The following is a 14,811-nucleotide window of genomic DNA, read 5'->3' on the forward strand; positions in this document are numbered from 1 at the left end:
TTCTTTCTTTCTTTCTTTCTTTCTTTCTTTCTTTCTTTCTTTCTTTCCTTCCTTCCTTCCTTCCTTCTTTCTTTCCTTTCTCTCTTTCTCTTTCTTTTCTTTCTTTTTCTTTTCTTTTTCTTTCTTCTTTCTTTTTTGTTCTCTTTTCTTTCTTTTTCTTTCTTCTTTCTTTTTCTCTCTTTCTTTCTTTCTTTTCCTTCTCTTTCCTTTTCTTTCTTTCTTTTATTCTTTCTTTCTTTTCTTTCTTTCTTTCTGAGATGGACTTTCACTCTATCGCCCAGGCTGCAGTGCAGTGATGTGATCTCGGCTCACTGCAGCCTCCACCTCTCAGTTCAAGTGATTGTCCTACCTCAGCTTCTGGAGTAGCTGGGACTATAAGCACGCACCACCACGCCCAGCTAGTTTTTGTATTTGTAGTAGAGATGGGGTTTCACCATGTTGGCCAGGATGGTCTCCATCTCTCGACCTCATGATCTGCCCTCTTCAACCTCCCAAAGTGCTGGGATTACAGGCGTGAGCCACCACACCCAGCCTATTTCTTTCTTTTTTGTTTTCTGAGGAAATAAATATAGATAAGAGGGTAAAACGTATCTTTAATAAAAATTTCTGTGATTTTTTCAACGAGGAATTGTTAAGTGCCTTATTTCACATGGCTAAGCTTCATCTTCAGACTTGACACTTCTGCAAATCAAAAGCTTATAAGCAGAGGCCACAGACATGGAAATACATCCAGCCAACTAAAAAGGGGCAGAGTATAGGAGTGTAGTCCAGTTTTGCTTTGAAACATTCTTGAGAGAAAGATCATTTATGAAACACTTATGAATCTCATATAATCTGGCACTACACAGTGTCTTGGACATCAGTTTTTCAGGCTTCTTGAATTCCAACTTAGGGAAGATAGTTCACTTTAAAGCAGGAGCCAAGATGGACCATTTTCATTTTCTCATTTTCTCATAAAATCTTATTAACAACAACTATGCCAGCAACAGGATTTGTACTGGGGACACAAGAGTAAGCAAAATTGGCCCAAGCTTGCTTTTTCCTTGGTTCAGGGCAAGGCTTCTAATGTGTGTTTCCTGGTTAAGTAGAATCTGAGAGCAACTCTAGTTCAATAGAAATAAATGAGGCAAATGGTGACAAATGCTCCAAAGAGAACCAAAATTTGTGGGTGAATTACTAAAATTCTCGAGACCTCTGTATCTTCATCTATGAAAAGGAAACAATAAGACCTACCTTAAAGTTTGTTGTGGGGAATTAAATGAGATCATTTATTATGCCTGGTACGGTCGGGCGCGGTGGCTCACGCCTGTACTCCCAGCACTTTGGGAGGCCGAGGTGGGTGGATCACCTGAGGTCGGGAGTTTGAGACCAGCCTGACCAACATGGAGAAACCCCATCTCTACTAAAAATAAAAAATTAGCTGGGCGTGGTGGCACATGCCTGTAATCCCAGCTACTTGGGAGGCTGAGGCAGGAGAATCACTTGAACCTGGGAGGCAGAGGTTGTGGTGAGCCGAGATTGTGCCATTGCACTCCAGCCCGGGCAGTTAGAGCAAAACTTGGTCTCAAAAAGAAAAGAAAAGAAAAGGAACAAAAGGAGTATGCCTGGTACATAATAGACCAGAAAGGATGCTAGACGTTGTCGTGATCAGTTTTGGATCTCTCTCCTCTTGACCTTTTTAATAGATGAATTTATGGACAGCCCCATAGATTGAGGCCAAACTTAGTGCCCCTAAGGTTCTAATTTCAAAGGGGATAAAAACAGACTTCGGCTTCTTAAAATTCTCAGACTCCTGTCTGATTAGCACTGTATTTCAGCCTTCCTTCCTCCAGTGCACCTTCATCAGGCATCACCTCCACATCACACTTTATTAGTTTTCTCTTTCTTTGCACAGCAGGGATAGAGGACAGGGAGGGTTTCCCCTTTTCTGATTCCCAAGATCACCGTTGCTCTCAGTCCCTGCTGAGGGAGCAGGCTTGTCATTCGGGGAGATTTGAAAATCAACCCTAGGACTTGGCTTGCCAGTATGGATGTGTGGGCAGCAGCCAAGCTGAGAAACAATCTGGACATCACATTGGCCAAGAAAAGGGGATGTCCCTCTGGGAAATATGCCTGGCTCTGTTTGTATTGGCTTTCAGAGAACTCTTCTGACCTGACATGGTGCTAACTTGGTATTGTGGGGAAGTCCGTCTGACCACTGGCTTCCTGCAGTTGCCTTTTGATTATGCCAAGGGAGGTACCTAAGAAGCAGTGCGTAGATATGGTCTCCAGGGAGAGACGAGGTCCCTCCTTCTGTCAGCACGAGCACCCACCTCCCCTTGTTTGGATGAGAGAAGAGGAGAACAGGGAAGAATTTAACCCAATCTCGGGAATGTTGCATGCTCAAACTAAAAGTTAAGTTTTTCACTTCTTGGCTTAACCTAAAATGTAGGCGCTGGCCCTCCAGTTGGCTGCCATGGGACAAAGGTTGTTTTTCTGGCTAGGGCCAAAAAGAGTGGAATTTCAGCACAGAGTAAAATTTAACCTTGGTTTTTGTGTTCGTTTGTTTTTTCCCTCTTATTACACCTTTGACCCCGAACCATGCTCCTCCTTCCCTCTTTACCTCTTTTTCTCACCAACTTCCTGATCAGTCTTCTCAAGTTGCAGCTATGAAACTAGAAATCCATTCCCTACCTTTGACTTATTGGCATTCCCGTGATTATTGGTTAATCGCACAAGAATTAAATGAGTTTTGCTTGGCAGGAGCAGAGAGGAGGAGCAGGTTTTCGGGGGGTTGGGGGGGAAGCAAAGTTTATACGTGTTAAATTACCTAGGCCTTATCTGACCCCTTTGAACACTCAGTCCCCTCTTTGCTCTCCTCTCCCCTTCCCTCTCCAGTGCTTGGTAAAATGCAAATTCTGGTTCTCCAGAGTATCCCAGCTGATCGCTCCCTCTGCCTGGTTCCTTCTCACGAACAGAAGGGGAGTTAGAGAACTCGTACACCTTGAAGTATGAATGACACTAGTCCCTAATCTCTTGGCCCCATGCTTTCCACTTCCCCGAGGTGTTTTCTTGGGCTGACTTCATTTAATCTCAGGATCAGGTAATGACACTCTGTAGTAGGTAAGAGTTAAGGACTGGCAATATGACAGTAAGACATGAGTTACAGAGCCAGATAGATTTGGGCTCGTTCTAGCCTTGTGTATTTTGGACAAGTTAACCAAACACTCTGAGCTCTGATATCCCCATTGAGTAGAGATAATATACCTTTGCAAAAAATATAATATATGGAAAGCATCTAGCTTGGTGCCACATAGCAGATACTTAGATACTTAATTATCAATGTGATCGTTATTATTGGGCTGCTCTGTGTCCTCCTGAGCGCACTGTTAGGTGAGGGATGATTGTTAAGGAAGGCTACAATGTTGGGAGGTATTATTACCACAGCTGCCTTGACCTCCCCGTTCTTTTTGTGTCCTGAGGCTCCCTCTGAGGAAATCTGGCAGACCAAGAAGTTTATGAGGGAGAAGCAAGCAGAGGGAATGTGCTGCTTGTCTTGGAGCCACCGCCAAGTGGTGACTGGCTTGGTCACCCAGGGACATACGGGTTTCATTCACCTGAGGAGACCAGAGGCACAGTAGTCTGAGGCTCTTGGATAATGAGCAAAATTAGCTGCTCTCTGTTGATGTTGGGGACTTACTTTCTGAGGGGTTCCCAGCTTCTCTGGTGACCCCCACTTCCACAGGCCACCATTTTCTTTCTATGCCAGTGATTCTCAATACTGGCTTCACGTTCGAATCTCATAAAGGAGTGGGCCTGGCTAGTGGTAACAGCTCCCCAGGTGAATCAAATGTGCAGAGTTGAGAATCACTGTTTGAGACCCAGCCTGAGCTTTTTGGAGCTTCACCTGCAGAGGCAAGCTTGGGTTTTTGGTTGTGCTGTTCTCCCCCAGATGGATCCCAAATGATTACTGAAGCCTAATGTAATTATTTATGTTACTTAACTTGTGGCATCCTCTAGAACCATGTATTGATTTACTTTTAAAGGCAGGCACTCCTTATTCCAACAAGCACAGCCTAATATGGCATGGTCATATTGCTCAGGTAGTATATGTCTTGCTTCCAATTTAAGAAAGAGGAGGAAGAAAATCATTAAGTTCTTTTCTGGAGCAACAGCAGAGAGTAACCTAGAGTATTAAATATATCTTGATGAGGAGAAGTTGAGAAAACCTTCCTAGACGACTCTTCTATTTCTCTGAACTGGTCAGCTAACCCGGACACAAAGCCTCACACATAATGATGGACACCTTGTCTCCCATGAGGCCTCCATTGTTTAAGCTGGTCTTTGTGAAAAAGCAGATGCTCTCCAATCCACACACCTGTGACCAGAACCTGAACACTAATGGTTGACCAAGTTCCTACTCTCATTGCAAAGATGTAGCTGTGACATCCCCAATTTTTGGGAAACTATATTTTACTCTGAAGAGCTAATGTGAAAGTTACTGTAAGCACAGTAAGTATAAAGAAAAACTGAGCTTGATAATACTGTTGATATTTTATCTGAAAAGCTTATCTGGAAGGATTAGGTCATCCATTAGTGTAAAATAGTGAATTTCTATCACATGGAAGACTGATGTAACTTAGACTCAAGGAAACATAAGTTGAACTAAGGGTTAGAAGTTACAGGAAGACACATTTCCACTGAGTATTCAGGAGATCCTTTTGCTTGCTGAAGGTGGAATGAATGAGATCACACCATAGCATCTGTTCAGCAATCAGTAGCTCGAAGGTCAGAATGGTGAGTGCCGAAAGGGGAGCACCTGGATTACTTGTTATACCCAAGACATTCACCTGGTCAATCAAAAGTTAATTAGCTTGATTGAGTGTTCCACGTGTATACTTATTTCAAAACATCATATTGGCCAGGCACGGCTTACACCTGTAACCCCAGCATTTTGGGAGGCTAAGAAGGGCAGATCACTTGAGCCCAGGGATTCGAGACCAGCCTGGCCAACATAGCAAAACTCTCTCTCTACTAAAAATACAAAAATTAGCCAGGCATGGTGGCACATGCCTATAATTCCAGATACTTGGGAGGCTGAGGCATGAGAATCGCTTGAACCCAGGAGGCAGAGGTTGTAGTGAGTTGAGATCACGCCATTGCACTCCAGTCTGGACAACAGAGCAAGACTCTGTTTAAAAAAAAAAAATTATTGTACACAATAAATATACATAATTTGTATATATTATAAAATTTATTCAAGCATTCTATCTTCATTGTCCAATATATATCAGAAACTTGAAAGGTTCTAGAGATTCATATATGAATAAATTATGGTACTTAGCTCATAGACACACTTAAGCGAAATAAATAAACAACAATACAGTATCAAATGGAGATCTAAAAAAAGTGAAAAGGGCAATACATTCTCTTAGGGCAATTCAGTTTGGGCAATGCAGAGGTAAAGTAGGGCATCAGGCCTGAAGGAAGCTTCTAGAAGGAGTTGACGTTTGAGCTCGGCCTTTAAGAACAGGTACTATTTAGCCATGTGGGGAACAAGGAAGGGCATTTTAGTTGGTGGTAAAAAGTGATGCACAGCATTGGAGTGTGGAAGTGTCCTTATGTTCTGAGAAGAATGTGTTGTGTGTTGATTTCTCTAGTAAACACATGAGGTACATGAAGGCAGTGGGGGGGAGGGGGGAAGATATCCTGTAAGCTTTAAACTCCAACCAAGGTATATAAATGCATTTATTGGGATTTTTCTACATAATTATTTTTATTTTTAATGTCCAGAATGTGTAATATGAGGGCCAGAGCTTCCTCCTGGACTCAATTTTATAAATTCTCCATTGGTTGGTGAGACAATAGGGATACTTTTTCTTGTCTCATTTGGTGTCTGGAAAAGCTTCGTTCAGGTCCTCAGTGGTCATCTGATCAAATGGAATTAAGTTCCTTATCTTCTCCAGCTGTTTCTCATGTTCTCCAATCCTGGACTTTGAGAGAGACACCCACTCAGCACAAATATTCACATCTTCATTTTCTTCAGCATACACCTGGGCAGTATATTTATCCTCTGGTACAGGAAACTTCAGGGCATTAAACTTCTTCTCAAATTCATCCACCAAGCCTGCCTTGGCCACATTGGTCTTGTAGTAAGTCCAGTCAATAGCTGGTGGATTCTTAGGTAAAATAGCCAATCTGGAGGTGAGAGTCTCATTCCAGGATGTCAGGGAATTAGCAATGACCTTTTGGTTTCAGGGTATGATCTCCCAAGAAGTTACCCAGTCAGTGGTTTTTAGAGCAAGTTTTTGCCCAGCCATCTTGGGATCCTTCACCTACCCTGGCGGCCCACAGTCCACAGCAGCACCTAGCGGCTCTTACTGGATTTTTTAGTGCAGTTGTGGCTATGTATTAACATTTAGACTTTATGCTTCAGGAATGGGGAACAATCACGGGTTTTGGAGAGTAGAGGAAGCCATAATCTAGAAAAACGATGGAATTGCTTGGTACAGGGCACCACGAAAGCTTAACTGTCTCTGTGATAGTGATTTCTCCCTCACCCTCTGCACTTTTCCCCATAGTGAGTTTCCCCAGGCCCATTGTTTTCCAACTTGAGTCTATAGATTCCTTGTAGATTCATGAAGATGGAAATGAGGGATTCATGAACTATTTTCAACATTGCAATAAGTTCAAATAAATTATGCACTATCACTGTCACAGAGACAGTTAGTTAAGCTTTGGTGGTACCCTATAACAAGCAATTCCATTATTTTTCTAGATTATGGCTTCCTCTACTTTCCCTGTGCTTGTTCCCCATTCCTGAGGCACAAAGTTCAAATTTTAATATATGGCACAACTGCCTTAAAAAAATCCCAGTAAGATGCATTTATTTACTTTGGTTGGAGTTTAGAGCTTTGCAGGCTGTCTTCCAACCCACTATTCACACGTACCTCATGCATCCACTGGAGAAGTCAACACACAACACACGTTCTTCTCAGAACACAAGGACACTTCCACACTCCAATGCTGTGCTTCACTCTTTACCACCACTTAAAAGGTTAGCACCAACCTTTTCATCAAAGCAAAAGGACCCTTGCTTTAGTTACAACTCTTCAGTAAGGGCCCCTAGCCATCAACTTTGGGAAAGTCTTCCTCTTAAAGAACTTACATGGTATAGGATTTATAGGTATGCGCTTTAAAGGCAGACAGCCTTGAGTTTGAATATTGGCTGCCACTTATGAGCTATATGACATTGGACAACTTATTTAATCTCTGTAAGCCTGACTTTCCATGGTTAACTCATAGGATATATTGTGTATCTGTTGTATCTGTCAGTATATTCTGAATTCATAGAACATATTGTATATCTGTCAATTACACACTTATATTGTATAATGTGTCTTTTGTAAGTATAGAGTGTTGCCTGCCTATAGAAAATAAAACTGCTGCCAGGTAAATCACAATCTTTTATGTGTCCATCAGCATCATTGGCCACTATTGGTCCTTCCTATTTGGGTCTCCACTGAAGGTCTTTGAGGTAGGATGCTTCTGGCATTCAGATGGCCACACCCTTGACTCTCTGGTTTGCTGCTGTGTCTGCTGATAACTGTATTTGAGTGCCTCTGAGCTCCCTGGTGATATCCCCAGTGCCTTGCTGAGCACATATCCTGAGGGTGGTCGATTGCCTCCATCTTGCAGAGGCCAGAGGGAAACACTCTCAATGCCATTTTCCGCCCAGCTCATTAGTCAACTTCAGGACTTCAAAAGGCATGCTCTGTTTGACTCTGCTGTTCTCTATACATGACACGTATACAAATGTGTTCAATGCACATTTTCTATGCTTCATCATGGCTTTGGAAGCCCTACCAGAGACTCAGTGGTGTTATGCTTTTTAGTCTACATTGCCTAAGAGAACTGATACAGAGGCTAAGCAAAGGGGTGGTAGATATGGATGTCATTTAATATTACAGTCATACGGCAAGTCTGAAAATGGTCTTGTCAAAATTAGTGGTGTGCCCTAAATGGCTTTTTCAGCTACCATAAGTCTGTCTTGAAAATGATTTGAATTTTCACTTTCTTTTATTCAGTTGAGTCCTAGGAATATAGACACATGGACAACACGTATCCAGCACTGTTCATTTTACGGTGCTAGGTAAACATAAAATCATTCTCTTTGGATAGCTGCCCATGTACTTTACTGTTCATGTGCACTTTCCAACCTTTCAGTGCTGGCAAAACATAAAAAAGTCAGGAAGTCTCACCTGAACAAGCTGTCTTGGGCAGATTTTTGGCAGATAATGCTTCCTGTGACATAGGAAATGCTTTTAAGCTTAGCTTCATTTTTAGTACTTTGGTTTGCCTACTAAGCTATGAATTCTGTTTGGTGCTAGTAACAAATATTAGAAAGCAAAACAAACAACAGCAACAATGACAAAATGGTAGCTTGAAGACACTGGGGGTTTATTTTTGTCTCATGAAAAACACATTTGGAGATGGGCACTGAGGCTGAGGCCGGCCGTGAAAGACTTAAGGCGTTTCTAGCTTTGTGCTCTTCCATTCGTAACACTTTTTTTGTTTGTTTGTTTGTTTCTTGAGACAGGGTCTTGCTCTGTTGTTCAAGCTGGAGTGCAGTGGCACAATCAGATCTCCCTGGCTCAAGTTCAAGTGACCCTCCCACCTTAGCCTCCCAAGTAGCTGGGACTACAGGCTTGTGCCACCATACCCCACTAATTTTTGCATTTCTTTTAGAGACAGGGTTTCATCATGTTGCTTAGGCTTGTCTTGAACTCCTGGGTTCAAGTGATCCACCGTCCTTGTCCTCCCAAAGTGCTGGGATTATAGGTGTGAGCCACCACACCCAGCCCTAGGGTATAACTCCTGTCCTCCTGCTCTCAAGATGACTGCTGGTATGCCAACAATCATGTCCATGTTCAGACAGGAAAAACTGAGTGAGTAAGCGCAAAAATGTGCCAATTTTTGTTTGAAGAGATATTTGGGGAGTTCTTTTCTAATTTATACACCTATCACATTGATCATAATACAGTCACGTGACATCCCCCAAATGTAAGGGAGGTTGGATACATACTTGGATAAACCCATTTCCTCCTTCAGTAAAACTGATGTTTGTTCACAAGGAGAGAATGGCCATTGCGTAAGCAAGTAGCACCCCCTGGCACATCTACCTTTAATCCTAGGTAGACTTTATACTCATCCTTTGTTAAAAAGTCTTAAGGGGAAAATGGAAAAGTAAATGAACCTTCTAACCATAAGCAGATTTGAAATTATTAGAAAATAATGAAGAGCTAATTAATTATTTCCAAGTCTACAACACCATATTTGAGAAGACTTCCCTTATTTGGTTTTCACTATCCCCTAAGCACTTGTAATCTTAAACCTACGGGGTCACATTGTATTAATTTGTTCTCTTGTACATATTCAGTGAAAGTTTCGTGATGTTTTGATCTTATTTTAGGGAAGACAGACATTTGGATGGAAGATAACATGGAAACTCTAGGCTCCAAGCACAACGCGTAAAATCATTTTATTGCTTTCTTATAACAGTTGCAATGAGTTAGGTAGTAGGAAGGAAACAAATAATGCAACCTGTGACAGAAACTGCATGGCGGTATAGTGCAGGGTTTTTCAATTATCTTTAGTGGTAAAATTGTGTCTTCAAGTGAAATTATACTGAGGATGTTTAACTATACAAAAGAGATAAAAAGCTGACATTCTCTAGTTGAAGTAAGACTGGAGGACCCCTCTACTCTTTTCACCCGCTCCCTATCTCCTTCATGATCTTTGGGGCACAAGACTACAGAAAGAAAATTTGAAAATCACTATTTCATTAGGTATTTGTCTCAGCTCTGCCGTTAGCTGGCTCTGTGACTGTGGACAAATTACTTGCCCTCTCTGGCCCCCAGGTTTCTGATGTAAAACACAGAAGGGCTGGGTCAGTTGATCCTGAAAAGTCTATCTAGCCTATGTTTCTAGGATTTTCCTGGCTACCAGTGTGTATATAGTCACCTTCTAGTGATGAGTGTTATCTGTGCTTTTCTCATCAAAAAGGCTGGAGGCAAAAGAAAAAAAAATCCATCCATTAGTATTGACTACAAAGAAAAATGGGAAACAAGAATGCTTTTCTCTTAAATATTTTCCTGCTCATAGGAAAAAAAAAAAAAAAAAAGAAGGAAAGTTGAAGTGAAATTCAAATCCCACTGCAGCATTTATGACATTGATCTAGATCTACAGAAGGAAGCCAAGGCTAGTGAAAACTGTCAATTTCAGAACATCTATTATCTGCAAAATACAACAATAGTTCTTTCATATTTTATTTCATTTAAATTACACAAGACTAATCAGAGGTGATACGATTTCTTTTATTACACAGGAATCTGAACCAAATTTATTCTGGATTAGAACTTACATCTTCTTTCATTAATGTTTCCATTGAATGAGTTGCACCTGGGGCTGGCTACTATTAAAAGCTCAGAATCCCAAACCTAATAAGGCCGCGGGTCTGTCCTAAGGAGCTTTAGTAACTTCTGCCCTTTAAGTCTGGTGTGTTTTCCTTGATACTGTAGATCTCAATCTTTGTCTCAACTTTCGTTTTACGTTGAAATTAATGGGGGAGGGGTTGATTAAAATTCAAGTGTTTCTGTCTGCCTCCCACTCTACACTACTTCATTTGGGCAGGATCTGGTGTGGATTCCAGGCATCTGCATTTTAAACTCACTGCTCATAGCTCTGTCACCTGGCAAAGCTAGGAAACCACAGCTTTATACTGATGAGGGTTATTGATGTGAACTGCCGCCTTCATAGCAAGACGGTGGGCCCTGGTTGGTTGAGCACTGGGCCTCATTTATTTTTTGTATACTTGGCATATTGTAGGCATTTTCAAAAATATTGCAGACTAGAAGAAGAGGAGGAGGAAGAGAGAAGAAAACTTGTATAGCACTGAATTCACTCACACCATTGAAAAATCGACTCCGTAACAAGATACACGAAAAGAGAAGGGGTCCATTCCAAGGGAGAAACTGTTATGGGCATTTCAGGATTTTGATGAGATGGCCAAGACACAGCCCCTGTCTCCTCCCACCCCCATTCATTCTTCTTATGCTGATTTATTTTGTGTAAGAATTTAACACCTGCTTGTTCTGTCCTGCTCACCAAATCCACTACTACTAGTATAAGTTGCTCCAGAGCCAGAATCTGGTCTACTGTTTACTTTTGTACTCCCAGTACATACAACAGTCTCTGGCACATAATGAAGAGAACGAAAAAAGAATTATGTGATGGCCTGAACCACAGCAGGAAGGAGTGAGATTGGAAGGGATACGGGCTAGTCTTGAGTATTGCAGGACTCATGAGGCAAAATGCTAAGTTACTCCAACACTTAATTAGCTATTTTTATTAAGTGTCCAAGCCTCCTTCATTTAATGGGTGTTTTACTGCTTTTATCTCAAGAAAGATGGCAGAAGTTTGTGTCTTTTGGCTTTGATCACATTATTTCTGGGTTTTGTTACTTAATAAGGCAGAAGTTTAAATTAACATCATTCTCCATTGCCTGTTTTTGGGTTAGCTGTACAGTATAGAGTGCTGGCAATTTTTCAATGGAGGAAAGAAAAGGAAACCTCTGTTTGGGAGCTTTACGGGGAAAGGAGGGAAAGCCATTTACCTGAGCCCCTGGGGCTACATCTGCTTCTCAGAAAAGATCTGCCATCAAATCAAGTCACCTGACCCCTGTGGGGGTTACAGCTCAGGGACAGGTTGAAGGAGGACTGGGCCAGCTATAGCCTTCAATTGTCAAGGGGGAAAAGAAGGTTGGAAGGTGAATTCACAGCCATTTCTGTGTTCAGGGCCTTCTTACACTTTATAGCTGAGGTAAAAAATGTTGTCAGACTGAACAAAAGCTACCTCTGCAAGTCCCCTCTTAAAATGTGAAATTGCCTGGGCTATGATCTGAGATTTATGCCAACTGAATGTGCATTTATTTCTTTTTTCGCTCTTCAGTCACTCACTGCAGGGTTAGCTTGATGGTTTACAGAACATGGTAACACTTACTTGCTGCACTTTGGATCACTTCAGCCAAAGATTTGTTGCTGTATTAATTGGCTTCAAAGAAAACATCGCCTTCACTTAAACAGTTTGAATACCTCTTGTTGAATCATAGGCCTGAGTCAAGTGTTATTAATTCAAGAATCTTTTGTCCATATCAGATAAACGTTGCCATAGCAAATGTAGCATAAACAGATCTGTTCAAGTCACAACAACCTATAGAAGCCCACAGACAAAGCAGGACCAGTTTTGTCTTCACAGAAGGCCTGGTGCTGCATTAAATGCTATCCAGTTGGCCTGGTGTATAGTCACATGAACCACGTGCTGATGAATGGAACCTGGGATCCACAGATCCCAGGCAGAAGCCTTTGTCATCAGGTTTTATCAAATGTGAACAGTCAGTGGAACATCTGGCTTTAATACTGATAGAAACTGTAGGATTTTGGCTGTTCTCTGGCCTTGCATATTTTCCATCCTCTCTATCAGCACTTGTCAGTGATTTGATGAAGTTAAATCGACTGCATCTGATTCTTTGAGTGCAAGAAAAATTGCAGAATGCTCGCTCCTATCTCTCACCCTCACTCATAGTAAGTTTGCAGGGAGTTGGTTTGGGTCATGAGCCTGAGAATTTAAGGAGGGAAGGGGTGAACAGAGAACCTTCCAAAGCCTCGTCTCAGATGAACACTCCTTTTGCTCAACAATCAAAGACAGCTTACTTAAACTCCAAGGACGATGCCACTGAACCAGTAACAGCCTTTGCTGGTTTGATTGCAGCCAAGGAGAAAAACATGGCAAGAGAGAGGCCCATGACTGAAATGAGTTTCCAGGGCCTTTTGCTCTCAGCTTTCCCCGGAGGACCTTGTCAATCTCACCAACCCTCTGCCGGTCCAGTTGATGTTGTCTGGCACAACTGGCAATCACAGTGCAGAAAATGACAGGACCCAAGTGAGGATGGAGATTGAATTCACACCTCATCACATCCCATAAAGGGCAATTTTTCAAGGTCAGTGTTTAGGTGAATTAAAGGAACGGGGTTTGGCAGAGGGCCCTCTGCTCAGCCCTCCCAGACCATCCATCCAGCTGCTGCTCTTTGTGTGCCTGAACTCTTGTGAGAGCACTCAGACGCAGGCGCAGACCCCATGGGTTCTGGTGAGTGCGTCTGAACATGTCCAAGCAAGCTGGCGGGTTTGGGTGCAGCTTGTTTTTGTTAAAAGATGCCCCCACGATGTCTCAAAATGGAAAATTGAAACAGTGACTCTAAATACGTCACTGACAGGAAAATAGGCTTGAGAAGAAGGACCAAATTATTTTCATCTGGGAGCGGAAGATTTTTCCCTCTGTAAGGTACACAGATTTCTGTAATTTACCTAAATGTCAATGGGGGACCTGTGCACCCAGTATTCCCCCTTGGGCTACTGGCTGTTTTCTGGGGAGCAGCAGCCTCTGATAGGCAGGACTGACTGCCCAGCTGCCTCTGGGAAGAAAATGTTCAGGGGTTTTAATTATCTGAGAGTCTTGTAGTGTCAGAGCCCGAGATCACCTAGTCCCACCCCTTCATCTTGAGGATAAGCCAGGGAGGTCCAGAGAGGTGGAGTGAGTTCCCCAGTGTCAAGCAGTCAGTGAGAAGCTGAGGCAGGGCTCAAACCTCACGTTGCTAATTCTCAGTCCTGTGCTCCTTAGTCCTCACACTGCCTCCAAGATAAGGACAAGCAGCATCCCTTGCCATTTCCATTGGGGTGGGTGGGGGAGATCAGCCTGGCCATTTGAAATTCCCTGGTTATATTCTATTAAAGTCAGTGAAACCATCATTTGTTAAATATCTAAATGTTCCTGGTACTATTCCGTGTCTTGAGGAACAGGGAAGTACAGTCTAGCATGGGAGACTGTAAGGTACACAGATTTCTCATTATGCCATGGTACTGTTGTTCTTCTCACATTATGGAAAATGAAACTGAAGCACAGAGAGGTCGCAAAAAATGTTAGCACTAAAGGGGAGAGGGCTAGGAAAGGCTTTTGGGAGAGATGTTTAAGCTGTTTCTTAAGGGATTTGGGAGAGGATTTTGGTGGAAAGAGGTGGAAGAAGACAGCATGGCATGTCAAGAAACAGCATGAGAAGTAGCATGGATTCTGGTACCTCGTGTTAATATTGTCTTTTTAAGTGAGAAGTCAAAATCCATTCTCTTTCCCAGTATTTCTGCAAGGTCTAACCTAAAGAAGTTGAAATTTGTTATCCTGAAAGCTTCTTCTCGTTCTATGTCTCTGCTTTGGAGGAGAAATTAGTTAAAAAAGGGCTTTGCGTGTATTTATGAATAAATGATGCAGTAAGAAAGAGTGGAGCAATGGGTTTTAGGCAGTTCAATTTTGAAGTGTTTATAACTGTTGTTCAAATGAAGCCTTACTTAGAAGAGCAACAGAGAAGAGAGCCTTGGAGACTCGTATCCCACCTAATCCCCACCCCAACACACAGCATACATGTACACAAATGCATGCATGCACACTGGAACCTGAGGACGAGGCATACAACACTTTTAGCTCCCAGACTAGAGTGTGCAGATAAGTGGTGTGTGTTGAGGATTGATTTTCCAGTGTTACAGCCATAAGTATGTTTATTGCTTTCCTCCAAACTACACTGAACACACTAACCACCACCACCCATCACATACACACGCACATCTGTCCTTTCTAATTTTTTAACCATGATTCATTTTCTATATATTTTGGCAGAAAAATAGATAGCGTGAAAAGAGTGAACAAATTTATTTAAAAAAATATTTGAGT

General features: G+C 42.2%; 1 pseudogene; it reads right to left on the reverse strand.

The window, feature by feature from the left end:
* Positions 1-5,814: 5,814 nt before the first annotated feature.
* Positions 5,815-6,299, reverse strand: LOC111543393 (annotated as a pseudogene).
* Positions 6,300-14,811: the final 8,512 nt, after the last annotated feature.

This window comes from Piliocolobus tephrosceles, chromosome 14 (assembly GCF_002776525.5).
Source record: "Piliocolobus tephrosceles isolate RC106 chromosome 14, ASM277652v3, whole genome shotgun sequence".
Taxonomy (NCBI): Eukaryota; Metazoa; Chordata; class Mammalia; order Primates; family Cercopithecidae; genus Piliocolobus; species Piliocolobus tephrosceles.